Source organism: Hibiscus syriacus, unplaced genomic scaffold (genome assembly GCF_006381635.1).
Source record: "Hibiscus syriacus cultivar Baekdansim isolate YM2019G1 unplaced genomic scaffold, ASM638163v2 tig00110890_pilon, whole genome shotgun sequence".
NCBI lineage: Eukaryota > Viridiplantae > Streptophyta > Magnoliopsida > Malvales > Malvaceae > Hibiscus > Hibiscus syriacus.
The window spans coordinates 2,709,372-2,723,497 of record NW_024062900.1 but is presented as its reverse complement, the minus strand read 5'-3'; the positions used below and the strand labels follow the sequence as shown (position 1 = coordinate 2,723,497).

Sequence of the window (14,126 nt, the reverse complement as noted above, 5' to 3'; positions counted from 1 at the left end):
TGCATAAAAAATAAGTTACACAATCTCATGATGCCTTTTACATTCATCATATAAAATAAAAGATGTTATGACATAATTAATTTCGTCATGTTAAAATTATTTTTCGTGACAATAATAAATCGTCACCTTTTCTGTCTTACAAAATATGATGAATCAAATTTTCACGAATAAAATTTATCAATGACAATTTTACAATGTCAGTAATTAAAATCAAATCGACATTATAATAAATCATCACTAGTATTGTAATTTCGTTGGGGACAATTTTATAACATCACTATTTTATCTAAACGCCATTAAAAGTTTTTCCTCCAAATTACTTTGGAGAGAAATTTTAGCTCCAAACATATAGTGACAAAAATCGATGACCATTTTCAATATTGTAATAATGGATATACCATGAATCACTAAATGTGACGAAAATAAAAAAAATGTCACATTTATAGCATTTTTCTGACGTTATACATAGTGTCATATAGAAATTTCGTCACAAAATGGTAAATTTGTTGTAGTAAATCACTTCGATTTTACAAACTAGAGATTTTAAGTTATCCAAGTTATTACACTTAAAAATATTGGAAGTTTGAGTAATATTGTAATTTTTTAACAAAACACTTTGATGTCTATGAAGTAAAGAGTTTAACTTATCCAAGTTGTTACATTCAAAGAGGGAAGTTTAAATAACATTGTAATGTTTAACTTATTCGAATTGTTACATTATAAGATATAAGTTTGAATAACATTGTAACACTTAACTTCTCAAACTTGTTACATTCAAATGTAGAACTTTGAATAGCATTATAATGTTTTAGCAAAACATTTTTATGTTTACAAACTAAAGACTTTGACTTATCCAAGTTTTTACATTCAAAAACAAAAGTTTGAATAATAATGTAATGTTTAACTTATTCAAGTTGTCACATTAAAAAAAGGAAGTTTAAATACCATTTTAATGTCTTAACTTATCCAAGTTGTTACATTAAAGATAGAAGTTTGAATGTCATTGTAATGTTTAACTTATCCAACTTTTTACATTTAAAGATGGAAGTTTTAATAGCAATGTAAAGTCTTAACAAAACACTTTTTATGATTACGGACTAAAGATTTTATCTTATCCAAGTTGTTACATTGAAAAATGGAGGTTTGAATAACGTTGTAATGTTTAAAAAAAATTGATGTTTACGAACCAAAGAGTTTGACTTATCAAAGTTGTTACATTCAAAGATGAAAGTTTGAATAGCATTGTAGTGCTTAACCTATCAAAGTTATTACATTAAAATATGTAATTTTGAATAGCATTGTACTGCCTTAGCAAAACACTTTGATGTTTATGAACTAAAGACTTTAACTTATCCAATTTGTTACATTCAAAAATGTAAGTTTTAATAACATTGTAATGTTGTAACAAAACACTTTGTTGTTTACGAACTAATGATTTTAACTTATCCTTTTTTTTCTATTCCAAGCTAAAAGTTTGAATAGCATTGTAATGTCGAACTTATCTAATTGGTTATATTAAAATATGAAAGTTTGAAAAACATTGTAATGCTTAGCTTATCCAAATTTTACATTCAAAGATGGAAGTTTGTATAGCATTATAATGTTTGAACGAAACACTTTGATTTGTACTAGCTAAAGAGTTTAACTTATCCAATTTGTTACATTCAAAAATGGACGTTTATATAACATTGTAATGTTTATCTTATTTAGGTTGTTACATTTAAAAATGAAAGTTTAAATAGTGTTGTAATGTCTTAACTTATCCATGTTTTACATAAAAAATGGAAGTTTAAATAAAGTTGTAATGCTTAACATATCAAAGTTGTTACATTCAAAAATGGATGTTTGAATATCATTATAATATTTTAACAAAATAATTTGATGTTCATGAACTGAAGAGTTTATCTTATCCAAGTTGTTACATTCAAAGATAGAAGTTCGAATAACATTGCAATGTATTAACAAAACAATTTGATATTAACGAACAAAAGATCTTAACTTTCCCAAGTTGTTAATTTAAAAAATAGAAGTTTGAATAATGTTGTAATGTTTAACAAAACAATTTGAAGCTTACAAACAAAAGATTTTAGCTTATCCAAGTTGTTACTTTTAAGATGGAAGTTTGAATAGCATTCTAATGTTTAAGTTATCCAAGTTGTTACATTAAAAGATGGAATTTTAAATAACATTGCAATGTCTTAACAAAATACTTTAATGTTTATGAATTAAAGATTTTAACTTATAAAAAATGGAAGTTTGAATAATATTGTAATGTTTTATTTACGAACTAAAGTGTTTAACTTATCCAAGTTGTTACATCAAAAAATGGAAGCTTGAAAAAAATTGAAATGTTTAACTTATTAGGTTGTTACATTAAAAGATGGATGTTTGAATAGCATTGGAATGTCTTGACAAAACACTTCGATGTTTCCGAACTAAAGAGTTTAACTTATCCAAATTGTTACATTCAAAAATGGAAGTTCGAATAACGTTGTAATGTTTAAGTTTTTTAATTTGATACATTTAAAAATGGAAGTTTGAATAGCATTGTAATGTTTATCATAAAATGGTGGCGGATGTACTTTCACGTAAACCCATATTATCAAGCTGTCTGAATATGGCAGTCAGTAGTGTTACCGCTAATGTTTTAACTAGGGTGGATGAAACGTGGAAAAAATGAAAATTTCAAGAAACTTATTGTTAAATTAGAAGAAGGGACATTTAGGCATTCAAAATATGATTGGGATGGGAAACAAATAAGAAGAAAAGGGAAATTAGTTGTGGGAGAAGATATGGAACTAAGAAGAGAATTAATGGACTTTTTCATGGGAGTCTTGTGGGTGGTTATTTATGGGTGCATGCAATAATTACACGGTTGTATTGGAAGGGAATGAGGAAGGAAGTTAAAACTATAGTGAGAGAATGTGTAGTTTGTCAGAGGAAAAAAGATGATCTTAAACATCCAAGAGGTTTACTGCAGCCTTTGCTTATACCCAGGGCCGATCCAATGAGTTTTAATGCCCTGGGCAAGATAATACTTTTATGCCCCTATACTTGTACCGTATAATAGACAAAACATAAATTTTCAATCGGATTATTACAAGGTTTAACCGGTCTAACAATAAATCTATCTAAAGACCAATATAAAGAATTAGATCTTTCTTGTTCTTGTTTTTTTTGTTTTCTATTTTGGGCACCCAATGGTTGTTTTGAGGTAACATATTTAAAAGTAATCAATAAAACAAATATAGTATCAAGTAAACAATAAAACATATATATTAGCAAGGAAAGATACAACCTGACCGGTGACCGAAGTTTATGTTGTTAACTTGTTCTTTCTCACAATCAACTGATCTGGAAAATTAATGATGAAATCAAAATAATCGAAAGGAATTACTTTGAAAAAATATATTGAAAGAAAATATTTAGCCATTGTTTTTTTTATCAAACTAAGTTTATCACTGCACAATCAAAATTCAAATAATCAAACAAGCCCATAAACTAAATAATTAATCGAATTCATCTCAAGTATATAACCGGGAAATTCCACTTTTCTACATGTACATCGAAACCCTCGGTATTCACGGATCACCAGTTGAATATTGACCATAATCAACATAGTTGCAATGGCAAAGCCAACTAATTCACTTAAATAAAAGAAGATAAATTAAACAGAAAAGCTATCTACTCAGGGCCGGTCCAATGAGTTTTAATGCCCTGGGCAAGATAATAATTTTATGCCCCTATACTTGTACCGTATAATAGACAAAACATAAATATTCAATCGGATTATTAAAAGGTTTAATCGGTCTAACAATAAATCTATCAAAGAACCATGTAAAGAATTAGCTATTTATTGTTCTTGTTTTTTCGTTTTCTATTTTGGGCACCCGATGGTTGTTTTCGAGGTAACATATTTAAAAGTAATCGATAAAAAAAATATAGGAGCAAGTAAACAATAAAACAAATTTATTAGCAAGGAAAGATACTACCTGACCAGTGACCGAAGTTTATGTTGTTGACTTGTTCTTTCTCACAATCAACTAATCTGTAAAATTAATGATGAAATCAAAATAATCAGAATGAATCACTCTAAAAAATGTCTTGAAGGAAAATATTTAGCCACTATTTTTTTTATAAAACTAAGTTTGTCACTGCACAATTAAAATTCAAACAATCAAACAAACCCATAAACTAAATAATTAATCGAACTCGTCTCAAGTAGATAACCGGAAATTCCACTTTTCTACATGTGCATCTAAACCCTCGGTATTCACGGATCACCAGTTGAATATCGACCATAGTTGCATTGGCGAAGCCTACTAATTCACTTAAATAAAAGAAGATAAATTAAACAGGAAAGCTATCTACTGCTAGGCTGCTAGCAAAACAACAAATGCAATCTCATGATCCAAGATCCATAAAGCACTTTCAAACATTAGCCAGCACTTGGCTGTTCATGGTCTTAACCAAACACATTACGAATGTAGACTTATTCTCTCATAAAACCGATATATTTATACTGGTTACATTGTAAATTTACCTATTACATTATAATTATGGGTTTCGATATTTTTGGGATTGATACAAATTTAAATGTATCGACACTTTATGCGTGCACCTCATTGTCATTCATTCTGGACAAAAAGTATCAACACATATTTAAATAGTGTCGATACATTATATTGACAAGTTTTCAAATTAAACCGGTATATTTATACCGGTTACATTGCAAAATTACCTATTACATTATAATTAAGGGTTTCAATGTTTTTAGGATCGATACAATTTTAATTGTATCGACACTTTATGCGTGAACCTCGTTGAGCATTCAGTTTGGACAAAACATATCGACACAAATGTAAAAAGTGTCGATACATTATGTATACCTATTTTCTCATAAAACTGGTATATTTATACCGATTACATTGTAAATTTACCTATTATGTTATAATTATCGATTTTAATATTTTTGGGATCGATATAATTTTAAATGTATCGACATTTTATGCGTGCACCTCGTTGATCAAAGAAAGGCTCGGACAAAAAGTATCGACACAAATATAAAAAGTGTCGATACATTATGTATACCTATTTTCTCATAAAATCGGTATATTTATACCAGTTACATTGCAAATTTACCTATTAGAATATAATTATCGGTTTCGATGTTTTTGGGATCGATACTTTTAATAAATGTATCAACACGTTTGTTAACCTATTCTCTCATTAAATCGGTATATTTTACCTATTACTTTATAATAATCAGTTTCGATGTTTTTAAGATCGATACTTTTAATAAATATATCGACACTTTTTTGGAAACTTTAAGTTTGGAAATTTTATGTGTCGATACATGTTTGTAAGTTACCGATATTTCTAAGTATGGAAACTTTGTTGTGGAGATTATAGAAAATGATTCTTTAATAATGTGTTTCGATACATTTGCATGCAGATGTAAAATACATTAATAACTAGTATTGATATTTCAACAATCCTCAAATGTATCTGTATACAGAGAAGCAAATATGGATATAAAAGCCCGACCAATCAACCAATAACAATTCCGAGATCAAATGTCATTATATATTTGGAGCAATAACCCTATATGAAACGCGAGGGAAATCTCGACCATCATAATTTTGAGTAACAAGCAGGAAGACTGGATATGCAAAGAATGCCTTCTGAATATTATCCATTTCATCCAACTCATGAAGATAGGATAACCGTAAACTGAAACAGTCTGAGAGAAACATAGCTGATGTAGAAGCAACTACATATTTAAAATCTCGAAGGCGATCCATTTGGTTCTCAAACATTTAAAGCATTGGAAGCATTTCGGACTTATGATTTGGGTGGTACATGAGTAATACAACAAAATGCATCAAAGAATTCTCGAGAATTAAACGCAAGATCTTTTAATAATAATGTTAAAATAATGGAAGATACATACGTAAAGCATAACTACTGGTACAATTAACAATGTAAACGGATAAAAGTTATCCGGTATAATGAAAATAGCCGTAAATGACAAGTTGAGATGCTTGTCATGTACGCCTATTACCATTGCACCAGTAGAATTTAACCATTTACATTGTTAATTTAGCAAAGTATCAATAGTTTATACACGTGTACCCTTCAATTATTATTTTTATTATTACAAGTTGTATCCCTCAATTATCAGGATTTTTAGTTTCTATTTGTTGTATTTCTCGTATACCACCTAGATCATACGTCCCAAACGTTTCTGACGCTTTAACTGTTTGAGAACCAAATGCATCACCGTTGAGATTTTAAATTTGTAGCTGCTTTTTCATCAAGTATGTTTGGCTAAGATGGTTTTGATTTAGGGTTAACCTACCTCAATAAGATGGCTGAAATGGATAGTATCCGAAAGGCATTCTTCAGATATCCAATCTTCATGCTTGTTAACCAAAAATTACGATGGTCGGGATTTCCTTCGCGTTTAAAGTTGGAAAAAAACAATGGAAATTAGGAATAATCAATGATAACATGCATATTGTCTAAGTTTTGAAAAAGGTTTTTACCTTAGAAATGAAATTTAAAAGACTCCCGATGCTTCCATTGAGTAAGTTGTTGTTTGGATGGAACAAAAGCTCGGGCTAATATTTATAGTGGAGCTGAAATTTATAATGAAATTCAAACTCAAATTGAAATCTAAATTCAAACTCAAATTGAAATCTAAATTCAAACTCCAATTACATATGAAATGAACTTGAAATGCAGTGTTAAATTGAACATGGAAATTGCATAATTGATTCATACTATTCAAGTAACATGTGTTATGAACCATCAAGCGGGTAAAAGACAATATTGATTCAATTCAAAGCTGAGTTGTGAGTTGATGGGGTTGACACACTTGTCACATGAGAATAAAGTACTCACATGGAAGAGATAGATAGATTCTTTTGCTATGCACAGCCCATCCCAATGGAATATTTACCATATAAGTCACATGTTATACTGTGGAATATTAAAATACACAATTATTGTGTTCTATGTTATAGTATTTTTGAATCGAATGAAAATACACACACAATATAAGCAAACCAAAACATGCATACACAACAAATTTATACATAATAATGTTCAAATAATGTACCCACAACGAAATTAATTCGATAAAAAAATGGTTATTTTTAACAAAGTCCGAAACATTAGGTGCCTTCAACAATTTTCCAAATACTCTCGTATGTTACTGCCTTTTTCTGAGGACATATATAAATAATTTCAATTATCAAACTAATGAGGTGCAATTTTACTAACAAGAAACTAAATTCGCATAAGCATGAATAAATTTGTATCATACCTAGAGCATGGTCATCAGAATAGGAAGCAGCGTCGAAGGAATGTGGACATATGTAATTGTATTTTTATATAAACACATAAATTGTTAATCAATCAATGTATGAACACTTGTTTAACTAGAAAAACATATTGCATAAATGTAACTAACTGGATTATTAATCATTTTTTCGTTGAATCATCGACCAACAGCGTATATAGGTTGTTAAAATCTGGAAACAAATTCCAAACAACATTGAGATCTTTGCAGTAGGTAACATTATCGTCTTTTTTGCACTTTGCTTGATCCCTTACCCAAATGAATAGAAAATGGTCAGACAGCAAAGGTAGTTTTTGAAGTACACGGTTGATGTTATGCCTGAGATTGTAATCAAGTTTGAATGTTAACATTTAATTGTATATTAACGATTTTGGCTATAGTAATTCAATTGCTCAATAGTTCTAACCTCATCTTTGAAGACCAAATGGCAACAACAAAATTACCTACACAAAAATGCATAAATTCATATAATCCTATTATGAGGATAACATCTACAACATGAAGAAAATGAGATTAAAGTTGTATGCTTATATGTTAAAATAATGGATGCAAAAGAACATAATTAAAACCTTTTGGATGTCTTGGGAAGTAGGCAAGGACACCATTGACATAAAAAATTACAAGTTTTCTTGCAGGCGGTGTTGCAGACACGATATACTTGTTTGGATCATCATTATCATCTTCATCTTCATCGTCATCTTCATTGACCGCTTGGTTATCCACATCTGTTAAAAGAAAAGAAAATATATTTTACAACGTGTAAATGTTTAGAAACATAAATAAATAATTACCTAACTCGTTTGATTTCGTTGACGTAATTTGTTACGCAAGATGGAGACTTCATCGCGCAATAATGTAATATCGACTCGCATTCAGCTCACAAGGGAATCAATATACTCCTTAAAATTGACCATATATTCCATTACTGTCTTAATTGTGACATCATCTCCACCTGGAGCTTCTCAAGCTTCTTTCAACATTGCGTCTCCCATTGGTTTGTCATCTTTATGGCCAATGGGGTCCATTTCCTCCCTCTCTTGATCTAATCCGACATCCTTGACATGCTTCCAACTGACCTTTTCAACAAAATCATATCCCGCTCTGGTAATAAATAACATGTCAATCTTGCGGGTTAATCAAATAGGGGCGTCAAGCGAAAAATCAATTTTTTTCTTATTCAATAGATGGGTGATGACACATTCATATGGTAGTGAAGTTGAAATTGATGCTCCCTTTGTGACCATATATACAATTGAATTAAATATCAGTTTAGCAATGTTTGGATCCGTTTTGGATCTATACTTTGCTATCCACCAATAATCCCTGTCTCGAATTGTTGAATATTTTCCACCATTAGGCCGAATAAACCAAGTGATCATTTTATGAAACACTCTCGACTCTACATCTAGGTGAATTGTGATATTTCTAGTAACCCATTGTATTGTAGTATCTAAATCATTTTCATCTGAATCCCCTTTATTCTCTACACCTATACCCTCCGCAATACTATCCGGAGATATATATATATCCTTCCCCATGACATTGGTATTAATTCCTGTTGTATTACTCTTATTAGGCTCACACTCGAAGGAAGCATTATTGTAGAATACTCTAACTAGGTTGGGGTAATATTTTGGTTCTACACCAAGGAATTCAAGCAAACACCAAGATGTAAATGTGGATTTAAAACTAAAACCATATTTATCATCGAACAAGAAACACAGGTCAATGACACATTCGGGACGAATCTTCCTTACTTTGAAACTCCTCTTCCATCTATCTTTCTCCTCATCGGATCTAAAGTTCAGAGTTTCCAACGATCGAATTTTCTCAGAAGAATCGATTGGTTGAGAAGGAGGTTATCATTGAGAAGAGCTTGATTGAGAAGAGAATTGAGAAAGACCGCTCCTCTGACACTGACGTTTTGGAGCCATTTTGGGTGTGGATGCTGTTACATTGGAACACAAACACATTCAGGGAAAAAAACTCCAATTTGGAAATCAATCAAACCCTAATTTATGGCAAAATATTGATAAATTTACCTGAATATCTGATCGTAACTGTTATGAGAACGTTGGTATTCGTCGGAGTCAAAGAGTTGTCTTATTATGCCTTATGGTTTAGGGTTTTTTGACTTGGAGTTTGTATCAATTCAAATTTTAACATATAAATAAGGAAGGAAAAAACACGCCTAATTTAAGAAAAGTATCGACACAAATTTTAAAGGTGTCGATAAATTATGTTGACCTATTTTCTAATTAAACCAGTATATATATATCGGTTACGTTGAAAAATTACCTATTACATTATAATTATGAGTTTCGATGTTTCTGGGATCGATACTTTTTATAAATGTATCGATACTTTTTATAAATGTATCGACACTTTATGCGTACAGCTCGTTTGGGCATACATTATGGACAAAAAGTATCGACACAAATTATAAAAGTGTCAATACATTATGTAGACCTATTCTCTCAAAAAACCGGTATAAATATACCTTTTACATTGTAAATTTACCTATTACATTGTAATTATCGGTTTCGATGTTTTTGGGATCAATATAATTTTAAATGTATCGACACTTTATGCGTGCACCTAGTTTGTCATTCATTCTGGACAAATTGTATTGACACAAAATTTTAAAATGTCGATACATTATGTAAACCTATTCTCTCATAAACAATATATTTATACCGGTTACATTGACAAATTACCTATTACATTGTAATTATGGGTTTCGATGTCGATACTTTTTATAAATGTATCGACACTTTATGCGTGCACCTAGCTTTTGTCATCTCCTCTCTTAGTTTATTTTGATTGTGGCTTACGAGATCGTTTAATATTCGCATACGATCCCAATGTCCAACAACCTATATTCAAATTATCAGTACCTTAAGTATTGTAAACCACATCATTCAATCTATGACTTTTAACAATTTAACTGAAAACTAATTTTTAATTCCACTTACAAAATCACCAGTTGCCCCTCTAGAACCGATCAATTCCATACGCATCATCACATAAATGTCGCAATCATATCTGTTACAAAATTTGAATACACACATGTCAATTATGAAACATGCATAAATTAAGCTTTCTATTTATGATAACATCTCATACCCATTCAATTGCTCATTCATCTTATGCTCCACAAATTTGAAATTTTTCAAGGGGATCTTTCCTAGAGAGCCACATGCTTCTACCCAATTGCATTTCTTATTATAACTATATAATATTTTCATCTGCAATAAAAAATATGAAGTTATGGTAGTTTATTGTGATCATGATCTACAACAAATTTCACACCCAATTTGAAAAAATTTAACATTATATATCCGAAAACATCATTTTCAATTTGTATGGTGTTTTACCTTCTCACAGTTGGTGAATTTCACATAGTTATCCAATATAGGACCCTAAAAGCTCACAATACCCTTAAGAATTACTTTTTTGTTCGTCTCCAACACCTGTTGCTGCAATTACACGATAATCATTATTAATTTACCGTCTATAACACTACTTTTCAACATTTATTAATTTAACTCACCGCTAAGTGGTATGGAAGGTAGCCAATCCTCCGGAGTGACTTTTTCGAATCATGGCATACTGTCCAGGCGAGCAAATCAATAACCTAACAAAATTAATTACACAATTAGAATATATTCAATAGGTTTTAACATTTTGTACTTTCTACTTACCACACGGCCAACCCATTCCGTAGGCTTTAACGTTGCAACGTCAAATACACTAGTGTATTGATTTCCCATTAAGATTATAGAATATCTGTATGAATCATTAGGATTAATATATTGTCATGAAATATTTAAATATCACTCATAAAGCAATATATTTCACTTACTCCGATTCTAACCCACTATTCCATAAATAATCACACATTGCATCTTCGAGCTCATCAATTCCACTTGGAATACCCGCTTTTTCAACCTACCATTTTGCATACAAATTTTTGTCACAACAACATAATAAAAATCAAATTAAGTTTTATTTTATTCAACTTACCTTCTGTTTCTCCTTCTGGAGTGTAGGACATTTCGAATCCAAATCTGCATCTATAACATTCTCCGGTGTATAGATCACATCGACATCCTTCCTCCTCATTTCCTCCATCTTTTATTCTTTATTTTTTTTCAGTTCATCATATTTTTGCTCTACATAGATATTCATCTCTTTTATTTCACCCTTCATTTTTTCCCCTTCATCCAAGTTTTTCTCAACCACCCCCTTCACCCCCGTAAGTTCACTCATCAATTCCACAACCTCCTTGACCACTCCATTAATTTTTCCACCCGTCACCATCTTAATTTCACCCCTCAACTTTTTTCACCACTCCATCTATTTTTCCTTCCACTTCCCCCTTATGCCTCTCAAGTGTCTCTTCGACTCTTGATTGTCTTTGCAGAATATCAAAAAGGATTTTTTTATATCAGCCAATTCAGACATCAAAAATGTCAAATTTACTCTATTTTCCCTCATCGTCATTCCCCTTACCGTCATCCACCCCAAACCATCTCTTCTTCCTTCTCTTCTGCCTCCATTGCCTCCTCTACCTCCTTGCCAATAACCTTCAAAATTAAATTACAATATTAAGACATTGATTATATTCTTAATATTATTTAATTACATTTATTACCATTTCTTGCTTCCTCGGTCTATCCAACTTCAACTTCGCCATCACTCTAACCACCACTTTCTTCCCCCATGCACGGATGTGTGCCACTCCGATTTTTTCATAAGCTGGAAAACTATCACAGCTCGACCAAAGATCAAACAGTGTAATCTGCATTTATAATAATATTTATCTTTTTATATAATAACTATACTATCATTTTATATAAAAACAAAAACGTTCTTCAACTCAGTTACCTCTAAGATTGCTTGAAGGGTGATTATTGATTCAATCAATCTTGAATGGACATATTCAGCCCAATTGAATTCACCCTTCAAGCCTTCATTGCAAATGAGCTTCATATTGTCCTTGTTCGTTGACGTATCACCCATTGGACAAAGAAAGATCCCGATAATGTACAATAGAACTCGGGCCTTCAGGTCAACCCCCCGTAAGATCCACTTTTGATATCCTCATCAACTTCAGTATATGTCACCTTCTGCTTCAAACCATAATTGGAGGAAAGTGCTTTCCAATTCTTACTCTTACAGACTTCTACAACACTTTTGCCTTCGTTTCGTACCCCCAAGACGGCTGCAGCACATGGGACCCCCAGAGGAAATGAATAATCACTATATTTAGCAATACATTGTTGTACATCAAATTACTCCATCAAGGATCGACACAATTCCCTCTGAATATGTCAATACCTTACTCCTACCAACGATCCAAACCTTATTTCTTCCAACACATTCAACTGATCCTTCTCCTTAAGGTGTTCAATTAATGAATTCACCCTTTTTATGCTGCACCTTGTCGACATTTTCTACTTTTTTTAACAATATATAATGTTATTGTTCTTATATATTTTGTATCAACGTGTTTACAAGTTTAATGAATACCTTCTTTTCATGTTCTTTCCTTCATTCTTTGTATTCTTCATTATCCTTCTTTGACTGTGCGATGAAAGGTTCTTTCTCAGCATCACTCATCGAATTCCATTTCTCCAACACATCATTTTTCACCTAATATTAAGCATAAATGTTTCTTAATCAATACAGTAACGGTAAATAATACTCAATGTCAAATTCAATTTATATATCGAATCGATGTGTTTGCCACATTCCTTCATCTTTTGGCATTCGGTCATACTGTCAACATTTAAAGTTTGTAATCAATTTAATGTTCTTAAATACTTTAACCCAATTACCATTTCAACAATAATAAGAAAAAGACATTGATACTTACTAGAAGTACATATATCCACCCTTTGGTTGCTTTCGACTCTCGGCCTCAATTTCAAAGTCATCTTCACCACCAACAATTCCAAGATACTTTGACTTCATTTTTCATCCATATATCAGTTTACGCAAATCAAATCAAATAATGGTTACATACACTTTATTCAATGTACAAATATTGATAACTACTCTTGTAGTAAAACGGTTTCCTTCAAAAGAATTTGAATGGCCACTACAACAAGTGTCGGCACATTTATACAACCTACAATATCATTTTCTACATATAATATTATAAACAGGTATCCATATTTATTTTCTACCTATACTATTATATAATCAGTCTCAAATCCTTCTTGGCTTCGTTTCAAAATTCCCAAACCAAACCTAAAAACCCTAATCACTATTTCCTTCAAACGAATGGGAACACTCAATACTCCAAGTATCGGCACATTTATACAACCTATAATATCATTTTTTACCTATCCAAATGCTTCTTTACTTAGAAAACCCCAAACAACACATAAAAACTCTATTTTTGATTACTGTAATAATAAAAAAACTAGGGTTTCAACAATGTACTTTTCGATTCGACTGCAGCAACAAACAAACAAACTTCACTTTAGAAACGACTTCTGAAATGTAGCAACAATTACGATTCGAATTCAAAAACTCGCCCGTGTTCTATCTATTTTTCAGAGGATATTTAGCTATGCCCTTTATATTTTCACCGGATATGTTATTTATATTTAATCGATACAACTACACAAGTGTCGATACTTTTATGTCAGGTGTCGATACTTTCGATAGGATAATTACCTATTTCTTTGAAAGTATCGATAATTTATTATGCTTACTTATTAAAGTATCAACACTTTCAATATATTTG

At 31.0% G+C, this 14,126-nt stretch overlaps 1 long non-coding RNA gene across 1 annotated transcript; it reads right to left on the bottom strand.

Annotated features, from left to right (window-relative positions):
• Positions 1-10,983: 10,983 nt before the first annotated feature.
• Positions 10,984-11,259, bottom strand: LOC120144850. Its single transcript, XR_005518074.1, has 3 exons — positions 11,232-11,259; positions 11,071-11,155; positions 10,984-11,003 (listed from the first exon to the last, which is right to left on the bottom strand). It is a non-coding gene; the product is annotated as an uncharacterized LOC120144850 (long non-coding RNA).
• Between the last annotated feature and the right edge of the window lie 2,867 nt (positions 11,260-14,126).